This window comes from Ahaetulla prasina, chromosome 1, assembly GCF_028640845.1.
Source record: "Ahaetulla prasina isolate Xishuangbanna chromosome 1, ASM2864084v1, whole genome shotgun sequence".
Classification (NCBI taxonomy): Eukaryota; Metazoa; Chordata; class Lepidosauria; order Squamata; family Colubridae; genus Ahaetulla; species Ahaetulla prasina.
Genome location: NC_080539.1, coordinates 314,337,017 through 314,354,754, shown reverse-complemented (window position 1 = coordinate 314,354,754; position 17,738 = coordinate 314,337,017).

Genomic DNA, 17,738 nt, shown 5'->3' with positions numbered 1-17,738 from the left:
GCAACTGGGCCAAAGCCAAAAGAACACTCAGCTGTGCATATATCTGGTAGTGAAAGGAAAGTCCGATGCTGTAAAGATTTTTTCTCCATAGGAACCTGGAATTTAAGATCCATGAATCAATGCAAGCTGGACGTGGTCAAACAAGAGATGACAAGACTGAACATCGACATCTTAGGAAGCAGCAAACTAAAGTGGACAGGAATGGGCGAATTTAATTCAGATGACCATCAAATATACTACTATGGGCAAGAATCCCTCAGAAGAAATGGAGTAGCCTTCATAATCAATAAAACAGTAGGAAAAGCAATACTGGGATACAATCCCCAAAATGACAGAATGATCTCAGTTTGAATCCAAGGCAAACCATTCAATATCACAGTAGTTCAAGTCTATACCCCAAGCACTGGTGCTGAAGAGGATGAAATTGACCGGTTCTATGAAGCCCTACAACACCTGATAGAACTTGATTGCAAACTTGATTGCAGAAAATATGACTTCCGCAACAGAGTTGTTAATGCTTGGAACTCATTACCTGACTCCATAATCTCTACAAAAAATCCCAAAATCTTCAACCAAAAACTGTCTACTATTGACCTCACCCCATTCCTAAGAGGAGTATAAGGGGCGTGCATAAGAGCACAAAAGTGCCTACCGTTCCTATCCTATTGTTCTCTTTATTATATCTAATTAATATAGCTATGCATATCCTTTACTTATATATATATATATATATATATATATATTTCATGATATGTTTTTCTTTTTTTACTATGACAATGTTTATGTATACTGTTGTGACAAAATTAAATTTAAAAAAAAACTAACACCAAAAAATGATGTCCTTATCATCATGGGAGATTGGAATGCTAAAGTAGGAAGCCAAAAGATAACTGGAATAACAGGCAACTATGGTCTTGGAGTACAAAATGAAGCAGGGCACAGGCTGATAGAATTCTGTCAAGATAATATGATGGTCATAGCAAACACTCTTTTCCAACAACCTAAGAGATGACTCTACACATGGACCAGATGGTCAACACAGAAATCAGATTGACTATGTGCTCTGCAGCCAAAGATGGAGAACCTCTACAGTCAGTAAAAATAAGAGCAGGAGCTGTCATGAGCTTCTTCTTGCAAAATTTAGGCTTAAACTTAAGGAAGTAGGGAAAAGCACCAGGTCACTCAGGTATGAACTAAATCATATCCCTGATGAATATACAGTAGAGGTGACAAATAGATTTAAGGAATTAGGTCTGATAAACAGAGTGCCTGATGAACTATGGACAGAGGTTCGCAACATTGTACAAGAGGTAGCAACTAAAACCATTCCAAAGAAAAAGAAATGCAAGAAAGCAAAATGGCTGTCTGAGTTAGCTCTGCAAATAGCTGAGGAAAGAAGGGAAGCGAAAGGCAAGGGAGAAAGAGAAAGATACACCCAGTTGAATGCAGAATTCCAGAGAATAGCTAAAAGAGATAAGAATGCATTCTTAAATGAACAGTGCAAAGAAATAGAAGAAAACAATAGAATAGGGAGGACCAGAGATCTCTTCAAGAAAATTGGAGATATGAAGGGAATGTTTCATGCAAAGATGGGCATGATAAAGGACCAAAATGGCAGGGACCTAACAGAGGCAGAAGAGATTAAGAAGAGGTGACAAAATTACACAGAAGAACTATACAAGAATGAGCTTAACATCCCTGATAACCACAATGGGGTGGTCACTGACCTTGAGCCAGACATCCTAGAATGTGAAGTCAAATGGGCCTTAGGAAATCTGAGCAACAACAAAGCTAGTGGAGGAGACAGTATTCCAGCTGAGCTATTCAAAATCTTAAAAGATGATGCAGTAAAAGTGCTATACCCAATTTGCCAGCAAATTTGGAAAACTCAACAATGGCCACAGGAATTGAAAAGGTCAGTTTACATTCCAATTCCAAAGAAAGGCAATGCCAAAGAATGTTCAAACTATCGCACCATTGCACTCATTTCACATGCTAGTAAGGTTATGCTTAAAATCCTACAAGCTAGGCTCTAGCAGTATGTGGATCGAGAACTATCAGAAATACAGGCAGGATTTCGTAGAGGCAGAGGAACTACAGATCAAATTGCTGACATACGCTGGATCATGGAGAAAGCTAGGAAGTTCCAGAAAAACATCTACTTCTGCTTCATTGACTATGCTAAAGCCTTTGATTGTGTGGATCACAACAAATTGTGGCAAGTTCTTAAAGAGATGGGAGTACCAGACCATCTTATTTGTCTCTTGAGAAGCCTGTATGCGGGTTAAGAAGCAACAGTGAGAACTGGACACAAAACCACTGATTGGTTCAAAATTGGGAAAGGAGTCCGGCAAGGTTGTATACTATCACCCTGTCTATTTAACTTATATGCAGAGCACATCATGAGAAAGGCAGGGCTAGATGAATCAAAAATTAGAATTAAGATTGCCGGGAGAAATATCAACTACCTCAGATATGCAGATGATAGCACTCTAATGGCAGAAAGCGAAGAGGAACTAAAGAGCCTCTTGATACGGGTGGAGCAGGAGAGTGCAAAAGTTGGCTTGAAACTCAACATTAAGAAAACTAAAATCATGGCATCTGGCCCTCTCAATTCCTGGCAGATAGATGGAGTAGAAATGGAGGTAGTGACAGATTTTATTTTCCTGGGCTCCAACATCACTGCAGATGGGGACTGCAGCCAAGAAATTAAAAGACGCTTGCTCCTAGGGAGGAAAGCTATGGCAAATCTAGACAGCGTACTAAAAAGCAGAGACATCACCCTGCCAATAAAAGTGCGTATAGTCAAGGCTATGGTTTTCCCAGTTGCAATGTATGGCTGTGAAGGTTGGACCATAAGAAAAGCTGAGTGCCAAAGAATCGAGGCCTTTGAACTCTGGTGCTGGAGAAGACTCCTGCGAGTCCCTTGGACTGCAAGGCAAACAAACAAGTCAGTCCTAGAGGAGATTAACCCTGACTGCTCTTTAGAAGGCCAGATCCTGAAGATGAAACTGAAATACTTTGGCCACCTAATGAGAAGGAAGGACTCACTGGAGAAGAGCCTAATGCTGGGAAAGATTGAGGGCAAAAGAAGAAGGGGACAACAGAGAATGAGGTGGCTGGATGGAGTCACTGAAGCATAGGCATGAGTTTAAATAGACTCCAGAGGATGGCAGAGGACAGGAAGGCCTGGAGGAACATTGTCCATGGGGTCGCGATGGGTCGGACACGACTTCGCAACTAACAACAACATCCTGGCTAGCCAGAGGTATAGTATAATCAATGTCATCTTGATACAATATTCTAGTCTGATATTGGCTAAAATGGGCCAAGATAATCTGCCTCCTCCAGGCATTTTGTAGGCCTATCACTACGAAAAAAATAGTCTGGAATCTGGATGAAAATTGTCCACTATGACTTCATCCAATGAAGAACTCTTGAGGAAAGGGCAGTGTAACACCTCATTCAGGACATACAAAACCACTTCCTTCCACACAGAAGCATTTGTTCCTGCTGGACCCAGCTTAATATCACCCCCCAAGAGGCATAGACAACCCACAGGTGACAGGTAAAACTCAGAACCCTACTTCCTTGTAATAACTGGATTCAACTCAGCCCAGAAAATTGCACAAGAAAGACCTAGCCCCAGTCATAATTACAGATCCAGTTCAGCCAGAATCTAACTCCGAGCAGATCATACAGAGATCCATGTACACAGAGCTCAAAGGTTAGGCAAGCCCAGTGGTGGCATGGCATGGACTGGTAGTAAATTTTTTACAACCGGTTCTGTGGGCATGGCTTGGTGGCGTGGCATGGAATGGCTTGATGGGTGTGGCTCAGTGGGCATGGCAGTGGAAGGATACTGTAAAATCTCTATTCCCTCCCCACTCCAGGGGAAGGATACTGCAAAATCCACATTTCTTCCCAATCAGCTGGGATTTGGGAGGCAGAGAGTAGATGGGGGTGGGGCCAGTCAGAGGTGGTATTTACCAGTTCTCCGAACTACTCAAAATTTCCACTACTGGTTCTCCAGAACTGGTCAGAACCTGCTGAATACCACCTCTGGGCAAGCCCAATCCAAGGTTACCGTTACTTGCCGATTCTGAGGAACAGCTAAGGCCTCAGTTGAATTGTCCGTCAACACTTCAGAAACTGTCTCAGTGGATCTTTCAGGCATCTTTGGTGGATCAGTTGAACAAGTCCTTCCTCCTTGCTGGGGTGGGGGGCAGCCTCTTATTGAAAAAATAATTCAAAAAAGCTAAGGATACTATATACATTATATTAAAATTACTTTTTTAAAAAAGATAAACAATAACATCAGACTAAAGAAACACCGAGAAATGCCATGAAAGAAACAATCATAAAGAAAAACTGAATGGACATTTTGGCATAAAATTGTTCTTTCAGGGATGTTGATGGCATTGATGCCACTCATATAAATGATAATAAAGATGAAGATGCCAATGATGTCAATATTGACAAAGACAATAATGAGAGGAAAAACCTATAGTAACTGAAAAGATCACTTCCCTTTTCACAATTCTGCTATTATTGATGAAGTTGACTAATGGTTGAGGTTCAGGAGATTTTATTTTATTTTATTTTTTATTTTATTTTTATTTTATTTTAGAAAAAATGAATATTCACCTACATCTCTTCATACAATTATTGATGCAACATCTGAATCTGATTCAAAGTTCCATAAAAAGATCAATCATCTCATCAGCCTAATTCTAAGGAGCTGCCACAAAGAAAACTATTTTCTAAAGCACCAGATAGCAGGACAAGAAGCAACGGATGGAAATTAATCAAGGAGAGAACCAATATAGAGATTTCCTGACAGAACAATTAATCAGTGGGATGACTTGGCAGCAGAAGTTGTGGGTGGAAGTTTTTAAGAAGAGATTGGACAACCGTTTGTATGAAATAGTATAGGGCAGTGATGGCTAACCTTTTTGCCATCATTTGCCAAAAGCGGGTGGAGCATGGGGGGGTCGCACACGTGCATGCCCACACCCATAATTCTATGTGCTCCCCCTATGATGCGTGCATGACCCCATACCCATTCCCGGCACATGATGGCCCAATAGGCCCATTTTTTTTTCTCACCTGGCTCCAGAGCCTCTCTATGAGTCTGGGGAGAATTAAATGGTCTTCCCCATCCCCCGGAGACCCTCTGGAGGCCAGAAATGGCCCATTTGCCAACTTCCGGTTGGACAGGAAGTGATGTATTTTGCTGTCCCCAGCCTCCAGAGACTCCTAGAGAGGTTCTAGAGGCTGGGGACAGCAAAAACCAGTAAATGGGTCGTTTCTGGCCTCTGGAGGGCCTCCGGGGTGTGTGTGGGAAAGGCAGTTTTTGCCCTCCCCAGACTCATAGAAAGGCTCTGGAGTCAGGTGAGAGAGAAAAACGGGCCTTCCCCACCACCACCCAGGCCCTCTGGAGGCAGGAAACAGCCTGTTTCCCTACTTTTGGTGGGTCCAGAAGGCCCGAAAATCAGCTGGCCGACGTGTGCATGCGCACCTGAGCTGGCTAAGCATGCCACACTTGCCAAAGGTTCGCCATCACAGGTATAGGGTTTCCTGCCTGAGCGGGGGATTGGATTAGAAGACCTTCCAGGTTCCTTCTAAGCCTATTATTCTGTTATTTTGGTCATATACTGCATACTTAATTAAAAAGAAAGAAAAAGTGTAGTAAACTCTTAGTTTATTTTAAATACTATAATGTATACTAATTTGTGATTGTATACATTTTACATTATTTTATTTTTTCTATATTTGATTATAATTTAAAATAAAATATATTAGAAAAAACAAAGCTAATTTAAATTTTGATAAAATGAATTTGGGATGATTTGAGGGATCTGCTTCTTGTTCTCCTCCTCATCCTCTTTATAGAGCAATCAACTCTTAGAGATCTCCTTCATTTAAGTTCTGCATAGATCACGTGAAGTGTTAATACCACTTTATAATGCCTTGGTAAGGCCACACTTGGAATACTGCATTCAGTTTTGGTTGCCATGATGTAAAAAAGATGCTGAGACTCTAGAAAGAGTGCAGAGAAGAGCAACAAAGATGATTAGGGGACTGGAGGCTAAAACATGAAGAATGGTTGCTGGAACTGGGTATGTCTAGTTTAATGAAAAGAAGGACTAGGGAGACATAATAGCAGTGTTCCAATATCTAAGGGGTTGCCACAAAGAAGAGGGAGTCAAACTATTCTCCAAAGCCCCTGAGGGTAGAACAAGAAGCAATGGGTGGAAACTAATCAAGGAGAGAAGCAACTTAGAACTAAGGAGAAATTTCCTGACAGTTAGAACAATTAATAAGTGAAACAACTTGCCTCTAGAAGTTGTGAATGCTCCAACACTGGAAATTTTTAAGACGTTGGACAACCATTTGTCTGAAGTGGTGTAGGGTTTCCTGCCTGGGCAGGGGGTTGGACTAGAAGACCTCCAAGGTCCCTTCCAGCTCTGTTATTATTATAACCAGAACTATCCAGCAGTGGGGCTATGGCAATGGTACTTAGACTTACATACCATTTCAGCCCCCTTTAAGTAGTTTACAGAGTCACACTATTGCCCTCAATGATCTGGGTCCTCATTTTCCCGACCTCAGAAGGATAAAAGCTGACTCAACCTTGAGCCAATCAGGATCAAACTCTCGGCAGTGGGCAGAGTTAGCCTACAATACTGCAATACTAGCCTTGTGGTGCAACCAAAACAATCTGGAACTGAACCGTAGAAATGGTGGTAGACTTTAGGAAAAACCCTTCCATACTTCCACCTCTCACAATACTTGACAACACAGTATCAACAGTAGAAACCTTCAAATTTCTGGGTTCTATCATATCGCAAGATCTCAAATGGACAGCTAACATCAAAAACATCATTAAAAAAGGACAACAAAGAATGTTCTTTCTGCGCCAACTCAGTAAGCTCAAACTGCCCAAGGAGCTGCTGATCCAATTCTACAGAGGAATTATTGAGTCTGTCATTTGCACCTCTATAACTGTCTGGTTCGGTTCTGCAACCCAACAAGAAAAACACAGACTTCAGAGGATAATTAGAACTGCAGAAAAAATAATTGCTACCAACTTGCCTTCCATTGAGGACCTGTATACTGCACGAATCAAGAAGAGGGCCGTGAAAATATTTGCAGATCCCTCGCATCCTGGACATAAACTGTTTCAACTCCTACCCTCAAAACGACGCTATAGAGCACTGCACACCAGAACAACTAGACACAAGAACAGTTTTTCCCGAAGGCCATCACTCTGCTAAACAAATAATTCCCTCAACACTGTCAAACTATTTACTGAATCTGCACTACTATTAATCGTTTCATAGTTCCCATCACCAATCTCTTTCCACTTATGACTGTATGACTATAACTTGTTGCTGGCAATCCTTATGATTTATATTGATATATTGATCATCAATTGTGTTGTAAATGTTGTACCTTGATGAACGTATCTTTTCTTTTATGTACACTGAGAGCATATGCACCAAGACAAATTCCTTGTGTGTCCAATCACACTTGGCCAATAAAATTCTATTCTATTCTATTCTATTCTATTCTATTCTATTCTATTCTATTCTATTCTATTCTATTCTATTCTATTCTAACCGCTGTTGAAAAACATCCATCAATATGTCTAATGTTAGAATATTTTTAGAATATTTTGCTTCATTCTGTAATTGTAAAACAAATTTATGTGTTCTTCTCCTTTAATTGTACCCTTTAGTTCCCTGTAGTATCTTTAAAAAAAATATATCTTATTTTACTTCAAACTAAATGATTTTTCCTACAGGTACTGTTTTCTATGATTAATTCCAAAATCTTATTTCAAATTTATCCAGACTCCGTTCATTTCTAACTTTCTAAAATCAAAGTTTTAATCACCTTTTTGCTTTGTTTATTCCCATTTTTAAAGTTCCTGAACTTGTAGTTAAAACTTTTTTTTACTTTGCTAAGGATTGAAGGAAACTGACCCAATGCTTTCAAACTTGTCAATCCAAAGGTATAGCTATAGTGCAACTACCAAGAAATTTTTGAAAATGATTAGAAAAGAAACTATGTAAACTTAGTGTTAGATAATTTTTATTATGGTCATAGATCAACATCAAACTTAGTGTTCTTTCAAAGTTGCTGACCAAGGTTTGAGCAAGATGGCTATTCCCTCATCTCCCAGAGCTCTAAACCGACTGCCAACTCCCAATTTACAGACTCCTCATGAGGAACAGCTGCCTGGAGCACTTGTAGGCAATTTCAAGGGACCTCAAGCACATATGTCTGGAGAGATTTTGAACAGCTGGTTTACTCACTGGTTCCTCATTTTACTGTGGCCATCAGATATGCTTTATGTGGAGCCATCTTGACTCCACCATTTTTCCTCCAGAAATGGCTTTTCCATTCTTTTTCCAGAAAAAGTGAAAATGAATCTTGCTTTTACACTAAAATGCCCTAAACCCTAATCTGACAACAACTATGATTAGAACCATTGCGTCAACTGTCAGGTGTGGAAAAAACAGATCCACACATGAAGGGTCAAATTAATTGATTCATTGCTAAAAAGTATGTACAGGAAACTTCTCAACTAACAGCCAGCATCAGGTTAGAGTAAGATACATGTCAATGGCATTTGAGGGTGGAGATCGGGGTGGATTGTTCTTTTGTGGCTATATAAGGACTCTAATTGATGCCTTCTTTAACTCCTCCCTCTGGCTTTGCCAGACTCTCTTCTACATCAGCATACCTTGGTAGATTTAGGACAGGGGTGTCAAATTGGCAGCCCACAGGCCGTATGTGTTAACCGCAAGCCACGCCCACCTTAGCTCCATGAAGGGAAAAAAAATCGCAAAATGTCACATGATGGCAATGAGATTCCGCGAGTTTGACACCTGTGATATAGGAGGTCACACAAAGCAATTTAATATACAGAAATGTCTGTTGATCCTCAAATTTACATGTGATATATGTATAGGGTGAAGACGTATTGCACATCGCACACCACATTGCACTTCACAGACTCATTTATTTTCGTTTCAGAAGTCAACTTGGTTGTCATCCATAGCACCAGCTATAGAACTTAACAGAGTACAACTACTACCCCTAGAGTTCAAACTCCCAGACGATCTTAGGTAGCAGTCAAAGTCAAACACCTTACCTATTACACTACACTGGCTATTCACTGATGAACTGCAGGATATTGGTGGTAATTCTGACTGTTTTTTTGGGGGGTATTTTCTCAGAAGATTTCAAGAGCACTTTGCTAAGACTATTTAGTTAATTCTAGGTAAAAATAATTAGGTATAAAATATAGTGCCTGTTTATTATTGTGGCATAAAGTTACATAATGATATCACAAGCTAATCAGAGAGATAGAATTGTGTTTCTGATCAATAACATTCATCAGAAAGATGTTAGATTCTTTAACAAATGAAGGTGACCCCAACCTAGAGATTTAGGAAGGAAATTAAAATCCAGTGGAGAACATATTTTCAAAGTAACATTTATTTACCTAAACAGTTTTTATTCCACATTTTATAAATATTTCTAATTAGGGATATACAGTTCAGTTTAATTAAGGTCCATATCAGTTTTGCACATGTTTTTCCATCCTATTACTGTTTCTTTTGCAAATTAACAATAGGAAAATCCATGTTATGAAACTTTTCCTAATATATAGAGTTTTGACTACAACCACTCCTAACATGTTTTTTTGTTCTCTTTTTTGGATGTTTCTTTCTCTCATAACTACGTTTACATGCAAATGGATTCTATCTGACTAGGAATTGAGTAGAGAGCAACAGACAATAACAATTTCATTGATTGTTCTCCATTGCGCTGCAAGTTCCCATAATTTCACTTCTGTATAAGATTTCTTTTCCTACTTAGGTATAAATATTGAAAGATATGAAGACCTACTGTTGACATTGGTGTCACAAATTCTGTTCACAAAGCACTGATATAAACCTCCTCCCTAAATTTAGATATGAAGAGAGTCTAATCTTAGCTTTAGAAAACAGGGAATTTGTTTTAAAACTTAACACTTAATCTCTCCCATATATTTTCTGCAGTGAAGGTTTGGCATGATTCAAAAGAATGACTATTGATTTCTCATTGTGGCATAGGTGCTTTGCTGCCTCTAATCAGTGAATATTTTGGGTATTAGGAATGTCAATGTGATTGTGTAAAAAGCTTGTCCTCTCCTGCTGAAGATCATCACATCACTGGGTCGGTAGGGTGCCAGGCTGGGCAAGAATGTTGGAAAAAGTGTCTTCTGGACAGAATTGGGATGAATGATTTTGTGAAATCTGTAGCTTTCCTGCCTTTGATCTTTATGATTTCTGGGGTACCAGGATGGTTAGCATATCTAGTTGGCAAATTTGACTTATCCCTTTCTTCATCACTGGCATGACTCAGGTCTTACACCATAGACATAGACTTCAGATTGTAATTAATTGGCAGAAGCAGAAACAGGCTGATGCCATAGAATATTTTCTATGGTTTCTGCCTAGCCAGTACAATCAGACGGTATTATCATTCAAGACCCAAGAAGCATGCTTTCTCTGTAATAACATATGCTCTCTGGAATGAGGTTCCCCCCCCCATGAGATCTACCTCAGAGCTTCCACACTGATAGAGTTCTAGAAGCCCTTGAAAAGCTGGCTATTCAAACAATCAATCAGAATAGTGCTAGAAAGGACCATGGAGGTCTTCTAGTCCAACTCCCCACTCAAGCAGAAGACCCTATACCATTTCGGACAAGTGTCTTCTTAAAAACCTCCAGTGACCCACAACTTCTGATGGCAAGTTGTTCTACTGGTTAATTGTCCTCACTGTTAGGAAGTTTCTCCTTAATTCTAGGTTGCTTCTGCCCTTGATTAATTTCTATCCATTGTTTCTTGTCTTGCCCTCTGGTGCTTTGGAAAATAAATTGACCCTCTCCTTTTTGTGGCAACCTCTCAAATACTGGAATACTGCTATCATGTCATCCCAGTCCTTCTTTTCTCTAGACAAGCCTTGTCCAGTCCCTGCAACTGTTCTTCATGTTTTTTTTCTCCAGGCCTTTAAACTTGCTTGTTCTTCTTTGAACTTTTTCCAAAGCCTCAACATCTTTTTTTTTGTCATGTGGTGACCAAAACTGGATGCAGTATTCCAGGTTGGAATACTGAATATTCTCTCAGGTCTTGGGGTAGACTGGATAGACACTCCTACTATTTCAAATTGGTTCATTGTCTGAGTTGTCATTTTGTAATCCCTTTTTTAATTCTTTTGGGATTAATGTTTCTTGTATTGTATTTACTTGGGTTTTTTTACTTTGTAAACCACCTGTAGTTAGTTGGAATTGACCTAAGTTAAAATCAGACCAAACAAATCAAAAAATAAATATAATGACACAGAAATAATGTCTTGTGCCAATTGTATAATGCCATAAAGCTGGCATTATACAATTGGCACATGTAGCCTTGCCTTTCATCCTATTTTGAGACTTTGAAAAGTTGGGGGCAGTGCCTGTAACTGTAAGCCTGGTACTTATTTATTCATTTTCAAGAGATGAAAAGTATCTCAGATTGCACAGAATAAAAACATAGCCCCATATTTAGCATGCTGGGAGTTGAGACTCAATTGTGTTGGGAGGGCCAACACAGAAGTGTAATATTCTATTAGGCCAAGCAAGAGCAAAACTATACTTGTGGTTGGTCACATTAAAGAAGCTGAGAACTGAAGCAATATCAGCCCTGCCACCCAAAATAACTCTGAATGGCAGAAAAATTAATGAGCTACTAAACTGATTGGCTAGCTACTCATCTTAATATCAAAGAGCCCCTCACATCACTAAACTCTCCCCTGGCACTCTTCATATATAGAACTGAAATTGCTATCAAATCTGCAAAATGCTCTAAAAGGCTTCGAAGCACTTCAAAGCAACTACACTCAGTTCACTGCTTCACAGTACATCTCTGCTTCGATTTGTGAATCTGCTTTGATGGGATAATTCAACTAAAGCTTTGTCAAATCAAATCATCCTTCAGAGCTTTACATAGCCCTGGATGCCTTTGAACTATGGTGCTGGAGAAAATTGTTGGGAGTGTCTTGGACAGCAAGAGGAACAAGTCATTCAATACAAGATGAAGTGAAACTAGACAGCTCGGTAGATGTGCCAATAATGAAGCTAAAGCTTACAAATTTTGGGTATGGAAATTTTGGTGATTGGGAAAAAAAATCTATAGCAATTAGAAAAAGAAGCCAAAAGAAATAAGACAGCTAGACACTATATCTGACAAATACAAGCATCAGTTTACAAGTATTCAAAGACACAGTTGCTATCAGGCAATTGTGACAAATTACTGTCCAGCAGGTCATGAAGATTCTGATGTGACAAAACAATTGAAAAAACAATGGATACTTATAGGGCTAATGTGAGTTGGCTGCCTTTGATTCCTCAATATTTGGAATCTCTTCTAAATGTGTAAAGCAAACTTATTGTTTAGACATTTCAATAAATAATTAAAAGAGATTCACACTTCTTCTGTTTGAATAATTTCAGAGTTTGGGAGACAAACTTACATTTGAACATCAACTATCTATATTGGGATTTCTATAGCCTTCCATTGGTAGAAGATCCATCTAATGAGAGGAAAGCTCATTAGAAGTTTTAATATCCCAATTATGATTTTTTTTAATGAAATAGCCCCTCTTGTTAACATAACAAAAGATCCAGACCTCAAGAAACAATTTGATATTGTGGCAATGGCATGGAAGTAAAGTTATCTTTGAAGTATAAATGCAAAAAAACATTGATAGTATCACATTTCAAAGAGAGGTCTAGCAGAGCAAATAACGTTAGTATGTTATTTCATTCAGCAAAGAGAGGGTCCCAGGATGCTTAAAATGCTCCAATGCCAAAGCTCGTGTGAATCTGGATTAAAATGTATCCAGCCAGCAATTAATGCTCAGAGGTCACTAATTGTTCAAGTACCTTGCTAAAATATTAGTATCTTGATAATAATGAATCTAATACAATTGGATCTCAGTGAAGATATTACAAAAATCAATGCATCCGATTCACTCAGTAAGCGTTCCCTTACCTGCTTTAAATCAGAGTGAAACACTCACATAGTTGCTTTCACAATATTAAGGATCATGTTGACATTTTCAAATTGCTTTGAATTAAATTAAAAGTGTGCATTGCATAGGGAGCTATGACAGAGCAGGGGGTAAGAGCCAAGGTAGACAGACAAGTATCTGACCCTTTGTTACCACCATCCCATCTTTCTCTTCTCAACTAACTGTAGCTTGGCATCGCACTTGTGCTGTTTTCTTTGTAATGACTTTCCTAGTCTCCATGATTTAAACCAGGATGTTTCAGGGTGCCAAACTATCTGAAACCATTATGGAAAATACTATATATTTTATTTTGTCCTAATTTCGTCCTAAGACAAAGGATATTTGTTCTAAATTTAGAAAAATCAAAAATCTGTTCCAAGATCTCAGAATATTCAACCAACAAATGCTCTGTTTTACACATTTGAAAAAAGAATCAGAACACTAAATACAAGCTTGATGGACATGATCTTGTAGATGACCCTCACTCCGTCAAAGACCTTGGAGTTCTCATATTAAATGATCTAAGTGCCAAAGCCGACTGCAACTACATCGCCAAAAAGGCATTAAGGTTTGTAAACCTAATCTTGCATAGCTTCTTCTCCGGAAAGATTACACTACTAACCAGAGCATACAAAACATTTGCTAGACCAATTCTCGATTATAGCTCACCTGTCTGGAACCCACACCTCATTTCAGACATTAATACAATTGAGCGTGTCCAGAAATATTTTACAAGAAGAGTCCTCCACTCCTCTGATCACAACAAAGTACCTTATGCCACCAGACTTGAAATTCTGGATTTAGAAAATGTAGAACTCCGCCGCCTTCAGCATGACCTGAGCATAGCTCATAAAATCATCTGCTACAATGTCCTTCCTGTCAAAGACTACTTCAGCTTCGACCACAACAATACACAAGCACACAATAGATTTAAACTTAAAGTAACCCGCTCCAATCTTGATTGTAGAAAATATGCCTTCAGTAACAGAGTTGTTAATGCCTGGAATGCACTACCTGACTCCATGGTCTCATCCCAAAATCCCCAAAACTTTAACCGAAGACTGTCTACTGTTGACCTCACCCCATTCCTAAGAGATCTATAAGGGGCGTGCATAAGAGCACCAACATGCCTACCGTTCCTGTCCTAATGTTCCCTTTGGTTGTATTCAATTTGTGTCATTATTTTATGCTTATACTTATATATATTGTTATGTTTGACAAAATAAACAAACAAACAAACAAACAAACAAACAAACAAACAAACAAATGCTTGTTGTAGCTTGGGTGCCTGGATGTTCCTGTTTACTGGCTTGCCAAACAAACGAATTTGTTTAAACTGGGGATTCACTAACCATCAGAATTTGTAGCGACATAAATGATAAGAGGAAATGAAAGACTTCCAGAGAAGGTATGGTGAACTGAAGATGTATCTTGAAAACTAGAGCTAATAACCATGACAAAGACCAAGGAATAGACCAGTTCCTTGGAAATCTATATCTGGATAAAGAGAAGATGGAAGATTGCTCACGTATGTGGTCAATAGGTGACTACTTTTTTTTACTTAGTTTTTTCCCAAAGGCCATCACTCTGCTGAACAAATAATTCCATCAACACTATCACACTATTTACTAAATCTGCACTACTATTAATCTTCTCATAGTTCCCATCACCAATCTCTTTCCATTTATGACTGTATGACTGTAACTTTGTTGCTGGCAATCCTTATGATTTATATTGATATATTGACCATCAATTGTGTTGTAAATGTTGTACCTTGATGAACGTATCTTTTCTTTTATGTACACTGAGAGCATATGCACCAAGACAAATTCCTTGTGTGTCCAATCACACTTGGCCAATAAAATTCTATTCTATTCTATTCTACTCCTTGCAAGGGGACTGTAGGATAGCAGCTTTCTCTGGATTTGAACATCAGAACAAGCAGAATTAGACATCTTGCTTGCAACCCCAGCAAACACTTTTTAAGGACACTAAGTTTGCAAACCTCACTTTTTAATCACTTTTGTAAATTGCTTGTTAACTTCTTAAAATTTTTTGGAATGATACATTTGAAAATGCTGGATAAGTCTGCCTTTAATCCTGAACAAAATAAAACTTTAATTCAAACCTTTAAAATTTAAGAATCTGAAATTAACAGCAAAAATCTAAATAGGATTTTGATAGAACGTTATAAACATACTAAGCACCCAAATAAAATTGAAATATTTTTGAATTAATTATAAAATACAAACAGTTTTTCCTGGGAAGCAGACTCTGTTTTGATTTTTGCAAGAAATAACACATATAAATAATTTCATGATTTCAAAACCTTCTAGTAAGGTTGAAAGATTATAGGTAAAATAGGCATGCCTGCAGTATGGTTATGACAATAAAAATATAAAAGATGACTTGTTAAGGATAGAATCAGATAACTAGCCATGATATCAACAAGGTTGGTACCAAAGTCTGCTTCTATGACCAGACTATGTCCAAAAATGCTAATGAAGAAATATTAGAAGTGGAACAAATTTTAGCTGATAAGACAAAGATAATATCAAAAGGGGACTTACAACTGACAGACCAAGATAATGATTTAGAAAAAGGATATTTCAATGGCTCTGCAAAGGAAACTGGGTGAAATTTTAAAATTGAAAAGGGAAATACAGTGACAAACCAAGAGACTGACCTGGATAATTTTTTTTCTACTGGATTTACAAAAGAGGTTGTTAAAGGCTTGAAGAATTGTTAAAGGCTTGAAGAATTCTATGTAATTGGACAAAGAAGTAATGAAGAGAAATCAGAGTCCTACAACAAGATTTGAATGAACTAAGGAGTAAGGCTGTTAGAGGCAAAAGGTAGAAATAAAGAGTTGTTCTATTTGATAAATAAAAGGTTAAAATAAAATATATTGTTACTTTTGTTTACCCCTTTTGAACTTTCTGCTAACACCAGGACGTAAAAGAAGAAACCAGCATGAATGCATAAAGAACTATCTGACAAATTGAAAGACAAAAAGGACAAGTATAAAAAGTGGAAAAGGGGCAAATAACTAAGGCAGAATATCAGCAAATAGCCCGAGACTGTAAAGATGAAGTGAGGAAAGCTAAGGCTCACAACGAACAAAGGCTAGCGACAAAAGTAAAAAATAACAAAAAAAAGCTTCTTCCAACACATTAAAAACAAGAAAAAAGTCAAGGAAACAATTGGCCCATTGCTAGGAGAAAGTGGCAAGAAGGTGACAAGCAACAGGGAGAAAGCAGATCTACTTAACTCATTTTTTGCATCTGTCTTTACACAAAAGGAAAAAACAATCCAACCTATCAAAAACAGCATCACAAAAAATAGATTAGGAATACAAGTTAAAATAGGGGGGGGGGAAAGGTAAGTGAACACCTGTCTACCCTAGACGAGTTCAAATCACCAGGACCGGATGGATTACACCCCAAGGTTCTGAAGGAACTGGCAGACGAGATCTCAGAACCACTGAACTATATCTTTCAAAGATCCTGGAGCACAGGGGAACTGCCAGAGGACTGGAAAAGGGCTGATGTAGTTCCCATCTTCAAAAAAGGAAAAAAAAAAACAGATCCAGGAAACTACAGACCTATCAGCCTGATTTCAATACCAGGGAAGATTCTGGAAAAGATAATCAAGCAACGAATCATTGAACACCTAGAAGCAAACAAAGTAATAACCAAAAGCCATCATGGGTTTGTCAAAACAGATCATGCCAGACTAATCTCATTGCATTCTTTGACAAAGTGACAAAATTAGTGGACCAGAGGAATGCTGTCAATATAATTTACTTGGACTTCAGCAAAGCATTTGATAAAGTAGAACATAACCTACTACTAGATAAAGTAGAAAAATATGGGTTAGACAGTACCACCACCAGATGGATTCGTAACTGGCTGACCAATTGCACTCAACGTGTAGACCTCAATGGAACGACATCCATATGGAGGGAAGTATGTAGGCTCTGTTTTAGTACTCTTCAACATCTTCATCAATGACTTGGACGAGGGGATAGATGGGGAACTCATCAAATTTGCAGATGACACCAAGCTGGCAGGAATAACCAACACTCCAGAAGATAGGCTCAAGTTACAGAAGGATCTTGACAGACTTGAACATTGGGCGCTAACTAACAAAATGAAATTCAACAGTGAAAAAAGTAAGGTTCTACATTTAGGCAAAAAAACCCAAAATACACAGGTACCAGATATGTGGTACCTTGCTCAATAGCAGTACCTGTGAGAGGGATCTTGGAGTCCTAGTGGACAACCATTTAGATATGAGCCAGCAGTGTGCAGCAGCTGCCAAAAAAGCCAACACAGTTCTGGGCTGCATAAACAGAGAGATAGAATCAAGATCACGTGAAGTGTTAATACCACTTTATAATGCCTTGGTAAGGCCACACTTGGAATATTGCATTCAGTTTTGGTCACCACGATGTAAAAAAGATGTTGAGACTCTAGAAAGAGTGCAGAGAAGAGCAACAAAGATGATTAGGGGACTGGAGGCTAAATCATATGAAGAACAGTTGCAGGAACTCGGTATGTCTAGTTTAATGAAAAGAAGGACTAGGGGAGACATGATGGAGTGTTCCAATATCTCAGGGGTTG